Raw genomic sequence first — 16,301 nt, 5'->3', positions numbered from 1 at the left:
TGTTTCAAAATTCGTCTAGTTGTATATAAAGTAAATATATCCTCTATAAAATACACATACATTTTTATCCCAACATTTAGTTATCAGGAAAATGTATAATAAATATTATTTCAGTAATACAACTAACTATATATTTCAAGTATAAGGTATGTATAATGGAAGACCATTTTAGAATTTTTAAAGTCTAGGTAAAAGGTGGAGTATATGTGTTGTAATTCTTAAGATATAGCCATTTTTGCAAGCGCCTGTTATTCTCTTTTGTTTTATTGTAATTCTATTGTGTTATCGGGTGGTCTCCAAAAGATTTAAATTTAGCTTATGTTACAGCTGTTTTTGTAAAACATAAAATAAGAAGAAGAATAATACTCTCAGATGGCTTTAAAACTTACAACTTTTAATATTATTAGCATTTAACATATTCCAAGGCCCCGTACCTCAGCTTGAGTGGAAGGTGGGAAATCTGTAGTGGTAAACCTCTATTAGATCGTCTTAAATACAGTTATGGCAATGAGCCATAGTTGCTCTCTTAGTCGAGGAACCGCACCGTAGACCGCTTATTAAAGCTCTCCTCTCCCGTTTTCTATTTTCAATTAGTAAGTTTATTAAAGGGAAAACATTTATTTCATCAGCATACATATTACATATATGTATCCTGAAAAGGGTACTTCAACCGTGGCCCAAGTTTCGTAATAGGAATGTCTTAAGGGTCTCTGGCGAGTAGCAATCCTAATTCTCATCAGCTATTCATTTCCCACATTAACCTAGATTCCGGAATTCTCAATTTTCACGTAAATAACAATACATCACAAATCAGACCAATGTTTTTTTTACATATTTTTAACATTCACTAACAAATTTTACTAATTCTATTCTGTTTAAACCTGTTTTATATTAATGTAATTAACAGGGAAACCACAATAAATTTTATCGGACTTTGAAGCAGCATGGCTTATTCCAAAGCATGCTTTGTTTGTGCTAATGTGCAAAACAAACAGAAAGAAAAAAATAAATCTAACCTCAAAAACTCTAAATCATTCAAATTAGGTTATTCGATTTGTTGTGAAATTTTTTATTTTAATTTTAAAGTATATTTCATATTTAACGTATAATTTTTTAATAATTGTATATTTTTATACTTAGTTTTTAGATTTAGTTATAATATAGAATATAGATTCATGTGATATAAACTTTTCAGTTAGAGACTAGTGAAATTAGTAATAGTTTATCAAACCAGTTTTATGTAAATATCAATTCATTTAATGATTAGGACAATGGATTCACTCTAGATTGCCTTATTCTTAATGCAGTATTACCTATAATAATGTTCTAGTGTTTTATGAGTATGGATTCTATATGGGAAGATTTTGTTGGATTACCTGCTGATCCTCCCTCAAAGCGGGATATCTGTGATAAATGCAAGTATGTATAATTCTTATTTGCACGCATTGTTGAAATTGTTTATTTCAGTTAAGATGCCATTTTTCAGTGCAGACTACATTGTAATACTGATATTACAAATATAGGTCTAGGTTTACAATTGGGTAGGATACGATAAGCGGACCCGGTTTTTTATATCGAAGAATGTAATCATCGATACCTAATATTCGAATCTCAAATCCTAGACTATTAATCGATATAGGTAAAGCATCTATAGTCCTCAATAACAATCATATTATGATTTAAATTAAAATATGAATTTAATATTTAACTTACAGTGATCAAACAAATTATTATAACCAAAATTAGGAAAACTTAAGACGATCATATTTGCTCCTCTCACAGTTACAATTGTTTCTTTCCCACAAATTTCACATAATGGGATTTTCGGTACGAGTCCAACATGTTGAAGTCACGAAAAACATGACTTATCATCTTTCAAAGCAATGTTGTGTAGTTTTCTAAAATTGACTGCCATTTTTAATAATCAAATATTACTTATATAAAATTGAAACATTACATTAGGAGTATTATTTGAAATTGTTTACAGCTGTTGGTATAGATTATTTAAGTTAATTGTTCAAAATAATATTAATCAGTATCGATTTATTATATCGATGGTTATGATTAAGTAATATCGTTTGCCAATTTCGATATAAAAAAACCGGGTCCGCTTATTGTACCCTACCCTTACAATTAAAAGATATTATATGGCCCAAATAAACTATGTAATAAATCTTGATTTATTTAAAAATTATATGCTAAGGGCTATGGCTAGAAATAGAAAAGATTGTGTTTTGGTAAGTAGACTAGCCTAATATAAGGTAATATGTGGGATCTCTAATGTCAATATTAAAAACAATCTTTATTTTGATTTTCACCCCCTTAATCTAAGGTGACCAAACATCCCGGAAAACCGGAATTGTCTTGGTTTTTGATCATTTTCCAAAAGATTGTCTCAGGACATCCAAAAGTCTCGGAATTTGGTTTTAAAATTATTTCATTAAACTATTTAGAAATTTATATAGCCTATTTGAGTTTTACGATGTTGCTTCACCGTTTGTTGAGATTGTGTCTATCACATCGTAGTGCACTCAATTGTGCACCTGATGAGACAATGAGAATACCTTTTCACCCATATTACACTATATCTTGTGGTCTAGGTTTCTCTGATTTCAAACAATGAGTTATTGAGTTCATTTTAAATTTCTTTGTTAGAGACTTTTTTGGATTTCTTCAGACAAACATGATTCCTCTGTTGATTGCAGTGTTAATCCCTTTCTACTCATGTCCTTTTTAACTCGGTAAATCCACCTCATAGTTAAGGCTTGTACGGATCATGCACGTGGAGGTTACATGCAGTTTACAGTCTACATATTTTAGTCTTTAAAATTTGATAACAGTATTGTCAATGATATTTAATGTCTGTGGAAAGTGCAAAATCAGAAAATTCCGTTACTCTGGAAGTTCTAGGAAGGGTAAATCATATAGCATGTGTTCGCCCGTAGTCAATGAGAACAGAAAATTTTGCTGAGGAAAATATTGTGATATAAATTAAGGAAGTTGCTTACAATTAAGTACCAAGTGGTTTGTATTTTAAATGCTACTTAAATGTAACTAAAATATTATATTTTTTCAAAAATATTTGCTTTTTATTTGTTCATTTTATATTTCACTATTTGGTGAATGGAGAAAAACAATTTGACTAAGACTTTGCAAACAAATTATGAAGTAAGTGAGATGGACTACATTCTAATTTGTTCCCAGACGGCCAAGCAATGTCTGCTGGTGCCCATACCTGCCCAGCGAGCCGCTAAGCCCAGTATCTCGTGTCGTGCTGCTGCAGCATCCTGCGGAAGAGAAGAGATGTCTCAGAACTGCACCAATGCTGAGTCTTGGCCTGTCTCCTGGACGTTGTCTCATTTACAAAGGAAAAAAGTTTCCTCAGCAGAGGTAAATACTTCTTGATAGGAACAGCCATCTTTAAATTTCTTGGTGTCTAGATTTGCAATTTTGACTGTTGCAAATATTTTCTGAGCTTGTTTGAGCTTTATGGAAGTGAAAGGGTTTGAAAAAAATAATAATATTAGATTATTTGAATTTATTTAAATATTAACACATTATGCTTATACATGGGATATTTTAGTTGGATCGCCATTTTAATATCTGTCACTATCTCACATACAGTTATATCTAAAAGAATTATTAATATTAAGTTAACACATGTAACTATGCAATTTTAATAGTTTTTCACGCATCACAGTGTCTCTACCTCTAATAACTATTACTAGCATATATTGGTTTTTCTTGTATTCATAGAAATTTCGTATTACAAATTCTGCATCTATATAAATGTTTGAAAATGTAATAATTTGAATATCAACTTTTAAATATTGCTAAGTTATGGAAATGTAAAGTATAGCTATGGTCATTGTATTAGTGTCACAATACAACTGAAAAATAGTGAAAATTTAATTACACTGTTTTGAAATGATTGATGATTTTCAACCTGGTCAAAATATTAAAAAAATTTAATTTTTAAACATGTGTTACTAATACAAATATTTTATTCTTAATACAAAATAAGTAGTAATATTAATTCATTGGCCTAGACTATTACTCTTGCGTTTGTCATATTAACCCATTGGCCTAGACCAGCGTTTCCCAAACGGTGGGTCGCGACCCACTAGTGGGTCGCGGGCGGAATTAAGGTGGGTCGCGGCGTGACTGTCACTCGTAAGGCCATGTCACACTGCCGTGGCATCACGTCCGTCCATCCATAGTATGAACGTCCGCGTATGCCGCGACGGTCTCGAATCCCATCAAACTACCAGACACGCATCCGCGTCCACGGCCAACGCCACGTATTTCTAGGAGGGTGGAAGCTCAGTACACAATAAAATGTCGTTACTCACCCTTATGATTGTAGTTCACATTGCAGCTATATGTGTACTGAGTAACTCGTAAAAACTTTGTAGCTGTAGCACAAATAGTTTTTGAGTTGTGACGGTAATGTAAAACACAGGTTTCGGAAAATCGCTGTCAAAGTCTTTGTAACACTAATATTTACATTAAAATTGTTTAAAATTTTAATTTAGCACATCTAACCAGCAGCAAAACACCTTCTCTTTCCTTGTCTTTTTGCTTTTTTTCAATTCTTAGCTTCCTTCTTGCTCTTCTTACTTCCAGTGTTCCCAATTTTGCCTTTTTCTCCGAGTATCCCACTCTTAAGATGTCAAAATTTTCAATGAGATTCCTAATGGTTTTTTCGACAACATGTATTTGTGAGCGTGCCTTTTCAACCTTGGTTCACATCAAGAATAAGTATAGAAACAGACTGGTGGACGTTGAAAGTGATTTACGCCTCAAAATATCTAATTTTAATCCTGACATTGAATTACTTGTTCAGTCAAAACAATGCCAGAAGTCACACTAGTATTATAGAAAAATTATTTGTAATCTTGAATAACCAATAAACTCTTTCTATGTTTTCAATACTAAGCTGTTTACATATTTATTTACAATTTACGTTTTTTTCTATACACGTATATAAATATAAATCATGTGTATTTTATATTAATGTTATATATACATATGTATATATAAAATCACGGGTGAGGGATGGGTCGCGAATGTGAAAAAACATTTGGAAGTGGGTCGCCAAACACAAAAGGTTGGGAACCACTGGCCTAGACTATTACTCTTGCATTTGTCATATCAACCCATCAGCCTAGACTGTTACTTGTGCAATCGTTATTTGGACTGACATGGGCTCATTATCTCAGTGTAATTTTAGACTTGCAGTGTAATATTTGTTAGTACAGTATTTCTAATTTATACCGCTACATTTTGTGCCAGTAATTTTTTTACAGACGTTTTAAGTTATGGTTGTGTACAGTTACTAACTGTAAGCAAAACTTACAATATTTTTAAAATTGTTACAATTGATTGTCAGTGCGTTTTTGTTGCTACTCGTACTGTATTATGTCAAAAATTACTAGGTGCTTTGTTTAAAGTATTACTGCATATATTACTCCATTTCTTAGAGTTTGCACTTTGGAACTCAGAACAGGATCATGTCAAAAACATAGAGACAGGGCAAGGTCAATAATCCAAAATCCCTATAAGAATCTCAACAGGAGTTTTTGTGATTCAACCATGCAAGGATTCTCCCTGTCTCTTTTTGCAGCCTGAAAATTCATTCCATTTTGTGTTCGTCACAACCCTCCCCCTCCAGTTTTAACATTTTTGTTTGAAACGTGTAACTTGCATGCATTGGAATTGATTCTTAAGAAGAAGCAAACCACAATTCGGCAGACCCAGGATTCCACATTTTGAAATGTGAAACTTACACGCATTAGCCTTTTATAAGCAAGCCACAATTCGGCAGACCCTGGATGTCACATTTTTGTTTGAAATGTGAAACTTACACGCATTGGCCTTTTATAAGCAAGCCACAATTCGGCAGACTCTGGATGCCACATTTTTTTTTGAAATGTGAAACTTACACGCATTGGCCTTTTATAAGCAAGCCACAATTCGGCAGACCCTGCATGCCACATTTTTGTTTGAAATGTGAAACTTGCACGCATTCTTAAAAGGAAACAAGCCACATTTCTGCTGACTCTGGATGCGTTTATCTGTAACTGGTGCTGCTGCAATTTTTGCATGATACACACAGACGAAAGCTTTGGGTAGGTCAATTAGTATGATTTATAAAGCCATTAACAACACTATTTAAGGTGTTAATTTTATGGTGTTGATTGATGTAATTTTTCTGAAGCCATACTGTTCAGAATTTAGAATTTCATTTCATCTAAAAAGCGTTCAAGCCTCTCATAGAGGTTTGCGTTATTGAAAAATATTCTTTTCACGGTGTATTATGTTGCTTCATCCCACTTTATGTGGTGATTTTTAGACTTGCAATTCTAGACTTTTCTAATAGCCGTTTTCTCATATTGTCTGTATGTTGTTTAGCTCTCATATTTAGTGGTAGTTTTGTCTCATCTTTATATTTCCTATCACAATAGCATTTATCATGTAAACACAGGTTTTTGAGCTCTGTGTTCCATTTTTTTGTCTGGTTTTTTTGAGACTTTGCATGAGTGTTTTGGCTGATGTTTTAGCTTTTCTTAATACTCCTGGCATTTGAGGAATTGACACATAGGTAAATTTTCCTTTGTTATAATTTTCTAACTCAGTGTGTATTCTAAAACCTTTTTTGCACTTATATGTGATAGACAGAGGTTATCCATTTTGTATAAGATCTGATTTAAATTGGTTTATTCCTTCTGTTTGTCTATCTTTTTCCAAGAACAAGCTCTTTGCTCTGTCAAACAAGGACTCTTAATTCCTTCTTTGACAGATTTTGTACGGTTAAATTGAAAATGTAAGTATTGACTGGTGTGTGTTTGCTTTCGATAAACTGTTGTCCTAAGGATTTTCCTAGTGTACTACACACACATCAAAAAAAGAAGATTTTTGGACTTGTACCTCCCTGGTTTGGCGAATGAAGGGGATTCATGTGTTATCATTTAGTTTGATGTCTCCATGAGGGAAAGCAATGAAAGTCTAATAGAAATATCTCCACCAAAAAGTATTTTTACATCTGATGAAGAGGATAGATTCCAATCCTCGAAATGGAGTGTTCTGTCCTTGTAATACTTAATTAAGGATGGCAAATGTCCGAATCCTGTTTTCCTTTCAAATCAACCATTGTCTACAACAGATTTTAAACAAGGATATTATTTCATAAACATAAAACAAAATTAGACTTCAAGAGTAAACTTGAGCCTTGATGTATTTGAAACGTAAGAGTATAAATACCATTGCAATAACTTAGTTTAACATTGTATTAGCTGAAGTGTTAATAAGAGAAAATATTTTGCACATAGGATTTATTCAAAGGACCAAGTTCCAGATGGAACAAAAAGAAAAATTAAAATGATACAAGATATGAACATAACGATGAGAAAATGAAAGTATATACTATTAAGGAAATGAAACAAGTGAGTTATAATTTATATTTAAAATATTTGCTCGCCAGTCACTCTTAAACCGTTATTTATAAAAATACTAGTTAGTTTCGTGTGATATACCAAGCTCTGTAATAACTGTAATTCCTTGACAAACATCTTTACTGCAGCTGATGCAAAGACTGAGTGCTCTGTTTGGTCTAACTCCGTGTAACCTAACCATGAATGTTGCAATTGGCATAACATAAAATATCCCTAATTCTGCGTCAAATAAAGAATGACACTCCATTTCATTTTATAAATCGGATACTTTTACATTTTAGACAAATTAACCCTTTGAGCAAACATTCAACAAGCTTAAAACATAATAAAAGATTTTTCATGTACGTTTTTATCATTATATCGATACTTTATTGTTTTTGTTAATTCAAACATTATGACATTTTGTGCCAAATCTGTCACTTAACCATTGTTATGGTATGAAACGAACTTAAAAATAATACCTAATTTTTAGCAGTAATCAATTGGCAGCTTCCTAAATGCTTTCTTCAATCCATTTCTTAAGCCTATTCCTTAAATAAAAACCTATTAGTCACTAATCAGTGCTGGTAACGATTAGACAGCCAAAGTAACAGCGTGTAGGCTGATTGGTATGGTGGAGGGTAGTTGCCTTACCTAGTAGCGCTACAGAAACTTTTTGATTCTGACACCTAGCAGATGTGATTAAAACTAAAACAATTTGCTAATAAAATCACCGAATGATTGCAGGATAGGTCACTAAAATAATGAGTAAATCACAACATATAAAGTACGTTCATATTGCTTTAAGATAAATATGAATACACAACAGTGATGTTGTTACTGCGGGTCGTTTGCTAGTTTTGGTTTGTGAACTTTTGGAAAAATAACAACTAAGCCAATGGGTCAAGTAATGAAAATTCTAAATAATTTTAGGTTAATTTCTATTTGTTCAAGTTGAATAAAACCTATTTGAATATTTATGAATGTTAATAAACTAATTTTGAAAATTATGCATATCTAAATGTACTATATTTTGATTTTCATCACAAATCAAATTTACCCAGAATCTGATGGTTATGGAGTTTTATGAAATGTAACAAAAAAGACATTAAATGTATCATATTAAAGTACAACCTCATTTATATGGATTTCATTTATCTGGATTTCTGGGTTATCTGGATCAGTTTTACAAAATTGGAGAGTCAAATTTAAAAAAATAAGATTTTTAAATTTCCAACATTTATTTATTAAATCATGTTTGATGTTCATCAAATAATGTTTAAAATATAATAACATCCGGATTTGTATTTAGCTGTGTTACTTCTGGTTCTAATTACTTTGGATAAATGAGGTTGTACTGTATGTGTGTTTTGCTTTAAAAATAAACAGCTACAATGGTTGTGCCATTAAACAAAATTGGCTAATTTTAAAAGTCCAAAATTTTTTAGAGATTGCAGAAAGTTTTAAAGTGTTTTGTGTTGATACATTTTTGCAACACAAAATATTCAGGATAGTCTGTAATAGCTGAAATGTCTCTTAGTAAACAAAAACATATAGTTTTGCTAGGGGGTTTTAGTGTTAAATACAAGATGAAAATTAACTTTAGGTTCACCAAAAATTTTACAGGAGTGGCACCTTGTTGTATAAGCTTCTCTATGAATAATGTTGTTTTTGAAGACATGATGGTCTGCTTGAGATACTCTCCGACCCACATTCGGTACTGCTGTATCCGAGCAGGGCTGCCACTACATTGGATGATTTACTGCTAACCTCCAAGCCTACCAATCTTGTGATCATCGATGGAACATGGCCGCAGGCTAAGACCATTTACAACAACTCACCAATCCTACATTCAATGAAGCAAGTGAGTATTGTAAATTTTCGTACTTATTTTGTCTACCATGTCTTAATTTTATTAATGCCGTTACTCCTAGCTTAAGTATACATTTTTTGCTCTCTTTCACTATTTATATTAATATATTTTTTAACACCTACTTATCGTTTTTCTTTCACTTTTGCAGAACGTATTCATTTCTCCGTTTTATCTAGACTTATGACTAGAGTTTTCAAAAAAATGTTGATCACAAAAGTTAATTATTACTTTGTTTCGATTCAAATCAATAGTGAACAAAACAGTAGAATGAATTTAAGCTGAAAGTATCAATGTCACTTGGTTAGTTTTTACTTTATAAATTGTTATGCAGGTGAAGCTTGTGTTGGGAGTGACGAGTGAGTATGTGATCCGCAGTCAGCCAACGGAACGGACGGTTGCCTCTCGACGTTAGAAACTGCTGCAGAGGCACTGGCGCTTGTGGAGCGGTCGGCTGCTTACAAGGCGGTACTTCTGCAACCTCTACGGGCCCTGTGTGATTTCCAGCTGACTCATGGTGCCGTTACACACCAGAGTAAGGAATTCCGCATCAAAAATGAGACTTACCCCAAGCTCATCGGCAAGCGGCTTGAAAAACTTCTCAGGTCTACTGAGAGTTGAGGGGAAGATTCCTAAATTGTTTTCTAATAATGAAAACATTAATTACATTATTTATTATTTTTAATAAATATAATTACGCTTTAGTATTTTTTAAATTGGTACGTACTGCAAAAAAAGGATGTTTGTAGTGGAAAAATGATATTGTATTAATTATAATTTTTTTCCACTAATATTTTTTGGATACACATATATATTTTTATGATTTATACGATATGAGTATATTATGTAGAAGGTGGTACAGTGTTTTAATTACAAACAAGCAGTGGTTTGTTTATGATTTTAAGAACGGATTTAATTTTTTCGAACAAAATTATTTCTTATCTTAAGTACCACATCATGAGTGCAAGAAAAGGATTTGGATTTAGAAAAACAAGTTTTAACTCTAGAAGTTGCAATGTAAATTCTCTGTATTGGCAGGGTGTTTTAGACCATCTGTTCTTGTATTTTCTAAAGCATATTATAAACTTAATCAATGCCCCAAACTTAAAGAAATGTTTATAATTTTTTTTAATAATATTTACTGTATAATGTTCTTAATCTTAAATTATATACAAGTCATCAAAAATGTAGTGGTGATTTCAAAAATATATCATTTGTATATCTTTAAAAATACATATTTACACTTTTTATGTATATTTTTACAAAAATGTACAAACACACTTATTTTTAATTTATAAGCGAATAGACAAAAATCTATCTTATACATGTTGACATATAATGTATTTAGGGCCCTAAAACAATGTTTATGAATCATTTTGATTATAAATAAACTAAAAGTAAATATAAAAAGGACGGATGCAACATACCTATATTTACAATATACACAAGTGTAAATATATCCGTTTTCTTATGTCCATAGAGAAATCTATAAATAGTATAAAAACTAAATTACACAAGGTATTAGTGACAAGTTTAACCCTTCTTTGCAAACACATGAGTTTTATCACTATCGGATAATATTTACTCCTTCAAAACTAACATAATACGACACAATGTAATTGGGTCTGATATCAGGAACTGCCATTTGAACAACTACTAGCACCTGTCACTTCTAGAGCTAAGCTGCCAGATATATCCTTGGTTTTGGGTTTGTATGTATTTACCAAGAAAATTCTGTAAGTATTAATCATAATATACAAAAAGAGCTTAAAATAATGGTAAAATACATATTGAAAATCAAAATACCGTCTTTATGTTGTTAAAATTCTGTAATGTAATATGTAATAAAGCAAATAAGTATAAAGGTAGCTAAAGTGTATTTTGTGTCAAAGTGCAAAACCTACATGTTTAACTAAAGGTTTTATAACAAATTATTGTACCAGTATGTAAACATTTGATTTATAACTTCACTATATAAGACAAAAACATAGGAGAATAGCCTGCTGAGTACCCATGTAACATTTGTGAACAATTAGTACAGTAGAATTTTAATTTTGTATTCATACAAAGTTAATTTAATTTGTATAGAGAATATGTTACATGTATTATATGTATTGTGATTCTTTTTATATTCAACTGATAATGACAAGTGATCTTAAATTTGTTACATATACAATTAAAAATGTAAAAAGCATTTTTTTTTTTACCCTTTCAGGGCCAGGACCAAATATGAGATGTTGCAAAATTTGTTCACATATCATATCCCCTTGTGACTAGTCAAAAGTGCCAGGCTAAAATTGGTGATTTTGCAGTCTCTTAGATTAAAATTTATAACTTTTAATAAAAATTAGAGAATGACCTAAAAGTTGCACCAAATTACTCGTATAGATATATACTATCAAGAAAAAAATATATAGATGTAGTTTTAAGTAATTTAAAATTTAAAAAAAATAATGTTTTACTGGATTACATAAAAAATTTTTATTTTTTTATTTTTTTTGTAAATAACTAAAAAAGGAAAAATAATTTTAATGTGGGAAGCTATGTTATTATATTGTACATTTAGAAAGGAACAACCATACACAATTTTGTGTTATTTCTCTCATAAATCAATTTTTTATGACACATTTTGTATAAATACGCATAATGGTACTTCGCAACATTTTATAAATGATACAGCAACTGACTCTTACACTGCAAGAAACTTAAAATAAATATTCACATTATGGATCTACTGGTAAACAGATGATTGTAGGATCCATAAACAGTTTCAATACAGTTAAAAACACTATTTACCAAGAAATATTTACACAATTTTATTTGAAATTTATTTACACTTTTTCTATTTACAAATATGCTACTTACAATTTCACTCCCGTGAGATCGCAAATTATCAGTCATTGTAACTACTACACACAATAGCTAAGCAGGTAATTACTAACACTACTAATATTTACAACCACAAAATAAAATAATGAAGAAGAATCCCAGCATACAATAGTACAATTACACTAAAGCATAAAGAATTAACAACAATAGATCGAGTCAGCTGATAATGTCACGTGACAATTACGAAATAAAAATGCATAGACCTCCAAAATAAAAATGATATTGATATTAATTATCTACAAATATACCAGGGAATAAAAAAACATAAAACTTTAATCATTTGACGTCGTATTTATTTAAGAACACGACGAATATCAAGGCGGCAATATAAGTGCCGCCTGGCACTTTTTAGACACGATCTATGGCGGCAATATATTGCCGCCTGGCCCGGAAAGGGTTAAACTAAAAATACAACATTTTTTAAAGTATGTGTAATGGGACTGCCATTGATTCCCATACTATAAAAAATCCTGCAAAGTTTAAAATGTGCATTTTTTTCTGCATAATACTTATTTGATGACTGGTTGTTATTTTTAGTACTAAGTTTTTAAATCAAAAGAAACAGGAGAGTTGCTTGTCAATTTAAACAGTACAAGCAGGTGTTGAGTAAAACGAGCAAAGTATCAATTTACAAATATTTTTACTGATGTACTTATGCGCGAAACGAATAAACATTTTTAATTTGTTGAAATTGATGTTTTACTCTTGATAACTTTCGCAAAATTTGTCCCAAACTGTTTTAAACATTTTTCTTGCTAAGAAATTTCTTGACATTTATAGAACAATGAGTATTTCTCAAAGGGGTTAATTGATCTGCAGAACCTACCCGTGGTCAAGTAATTGAATGTTTTTAAGAAAAGTGTGAACGTTTTATGGATTATTCGTTTCAAACTGTTTTAAACATTTTCTCGCTAAGAAATTTCTCGACATTTATAGAACAATGAATATTTCTCAAAGGGGTTAATTGATCTACAGAAACCAACCCGTGGTTAAGTGGTTGAATGTTTTTAAGAAAAGTGTGAATGTTTTATGGATTATACGTTTTAAACATTTTCTCGCTAAGAAATTTCTCGACATTTATAGAACAATGAGTATTTCTCAAAGGGGTTAATTGATCTGCAGAAAGCAACCCGTGGTCAAGTGATTGAATGTTTTTAAGAAAAGTATGAACGTTTTATGGATTACACGTTTCAAAAAAATAACTTATAGTTCTAATTTCAGATTTTGATTATGTTTCATAACCAAACTAAAACTGAATTCTTTGTTTAGGTCCACCTAAGGAAGAAATCGTATTGCATATCTCTAAACGTAATGTTACTGTTTTTTTGTATCACTGAATAATGGCAAATGTCCGGAAAAATCCAGTTTTTTTTCATAAACTGTCTGTGGGTGACAATCTTCTGATAGCAAAAACTTGAATAATGTATCATTACATGGATGTTTAAGAATTAAAAAAAAAATGTGAATGGGGGTATAAAAGATTTATCCACTAGTGCAGAAAATTTATTGTGAGCTTAATGGAGGAGACCATGTAAGAAATAACATGTACGTCTAAATTAAACTGCATATAATTTTTTAATTATTAAATATTTACCATTCTTCTATCTTTTGCTTTCTGAATAAGCCTCATGAATTGTAACATTTTAAGAGAGTTTGTTCCAACAAGTTTTCTCACCATCAAAATAAATTTGTCCACAAGGAGGAGTGAAAACTCATAGCACATAGAGGGTTATGTTATCACTTTTCTCCATAATGGAGAAAAATAGCTTATAGTCTATTTGAGTTGAATAAGTCTAAGTTAGTCTGTACTTAATTTTAATACAGAATATTTAATTGCTTGTAATAAGCCCATTATCAGCTCTTTCCTGTATGCTGCAAACATAAACTGTCCCATTGTATGGGTTTGTAATATAATCATGTAAATATGTAATTATGTCCAAACATGTAATAAATGTTTTATAAAGATAACTGTATCTTATTACCTCTATTAACTCTTACAACTCATACGTAGGACATTATGAGCAACTAATTATGACAATGAATTAAAGTTTATCTTCAGATAGTTTTTTATGTGATGCATGGAAACAATATGACACCTTATCATCTGACAGTGTCAATTGTTTGTGTATTCAAATATCACTTCAAGAATTCAATATCTATGTATTTATATTCTTTTATATACTGAAGCTATCATTAATTTAGAAAATTATTTATATAATGATGGGCTTAGCAAATAGCAAAGTATACCAAGGGATGTGAATTTGTCTTTCCAACAATAGAAACTTTGTCAGATAATAGAAGTAACTTAGACTTGGGACTCACAGCAAAAGAGATCATCCTGCAGAATGTTTAGGGATATACCATACACCTGTTACAATAAAACAATTTATTGTTTGAGTAAAAGTTTATGTACATGTTATTTGTATAAAAAGGAGTTTATAATTTAAACATATTAAATATAATTATTTATGTAGGCTACATGTACAATTATCACTAAACTGGTTTTACATTTAAATTATGCCAAAATAAACACTAACTGTGGAGGCAGTCCTCAGATACAGTCCAACTTGACACAAGTCAAAGTCAAGTCAAGTCAAGTCAAAGCAAACTTTATTCATGAACATAGAGTACAGAATATGTGTCAATAGATAAAAGTAATTATAAATTAGGTTGACAAATCTCTCCAATTTGAAAATTCTTCAACGGAGTAGAATGTCTTGTCGGCCAGCCAGGTGGTGAGACGTGTCCTGAATGGGAATAGTCTCTTCTCTTCTTTGAGATGTCTTGGCAGTAGATTGAAAAATTTTGCTCCTGCATAGGAAGGTTTTTTGGCAAACATTGCAAGTCTGTGAGATTGAAGGTTGAAATTTACTGCGTTTCTGGTGTTGTGGGTATGGATGTCAATGAATCTTTCAGCATTGCTTGTGAGAATGTGATTGATGGACTGAAAGATAAACAAGGCAGTAACAGTTTGGATACCAAGGTCTTTAAAGGCACTTCTACAAGTGTCTCTTGGTCCCAAGCTTGCTAGCACTCTCACAGCCTTTTTCTGCATTATTAGGACTCTATTCAGATTTCCTGCAGTTGATCCACCCCAAACAAGCAGTCCATATCTTATGTGGGATTCAAATAGTGAGAAATAAGCAACTTTAGCTGTTGCGAGGTCTGTGACAGCTCTAACTCTTTTGAGCACATACAGGGCAGTACTCAATTTGTTGCAGACCAAATCAACATGAGGTGTCCAAGATAGAGCACTGTCTACAATAATTCCCAAGTACTTAGTTTCTTCCTCCACCTCTAACATCGGGAGTCCAGCATTTTCATTTTGTGCTCTACTAAACAGTACTTGCTTTGTTTTTCCTTCGTTTAGTGCCAAGTTGTTAACATGACAGTATTGTTTGGCTACATTTAAAGCAATGAAGGCCTTACAGTCTAAATTATCAGGTTGCTTTTCTGCCAACATCAAAGCAGTATCGTCTGCATACATTGTAGAAGAGGCATACTCACTGAGATGATTGGGTAAGTCATTAGTGAACAGTATATAGAGTACTGGTCCAAGGACGGATCCTTGAGGAACCCCTCTACTGATAGGAAGTTGATCAGATCTTGCATGGTAAGTTGTGTTGTTCACTGTATATTTGATCTCAACCAATTGAGTTCTATTTTTCAAGTAGCTTGAAAACCACCTTTTTCTTCTGTATTGTGAATTCCCAATGTTTTAAGTTTTTTAATGAGCAAGTTATGTCCCAGACTGTCAAATGCTTTAGAAAAATCTAAGAACAAAGCTGTGGTCAAGTTTCCTTCTTCCAACTGGTCTATTACACCTTCAACAAAACTTATGACGGCTGTAGTGGTGGATCTTCCAGGTAGGAAGCCGTGTTGGTGTTCAGATAAGAGATGTTAGAAGAGAGGTGTCTCATCAATCTTGTTAAAACAATTTTTTCAATTATTTTAGAAATCGTAGGAATAAGAGATATCGGTCTATAATCACTTGCAACTTTGCATGTCTTTCGTTTATTTATCGGGATAACCTTAGCTACTTTAAGATCGTCTGGAAAAATGCCTTGTAAGAGAGACTTGTTAATTATGTTTGTCAATGGAAGCCTGAT

At 31.7% G+C, this 16,301-nt stretch overlaps 1 pseudogene; it reads left to right on the top strand.

The window, feature by feature from the left end:
• The first annotated feature begins 1,010 nt into the window (after positions 1–1,010).
• On the top strand, positions 1,011–11,458 carry LOC124371813 (annotated as a pseudogene).
• Positions 11,459–16,301: the final 4,843 nt, after the last annotated feature.

The sequence above is a fragment of the Homalodisca vitripennis genome, unplaced genomic scaffold, assembly GCF_021130785.1.
Source record: "Homalodisca vitripennis isolate AUS2020 unplaced genomic scaffold, UT_GWSS_2.1 ScUCBcl_2018;HRSCAF=6358, whole genome shotgun sequence".
Classification (NCBI taxonomy): domain Eukaryota; kingdom Metazoa; phylum Arthropoda; class Insecta; order Hemiptera; family Cicadellidae; genus Homalodisca; species Homalodisca vitripennis.
The sequence above is the reverse complement of the archived record's forward strand: the minus strand, read 5'-3'. Positions and strand labels throughout refer to the sequence as shown.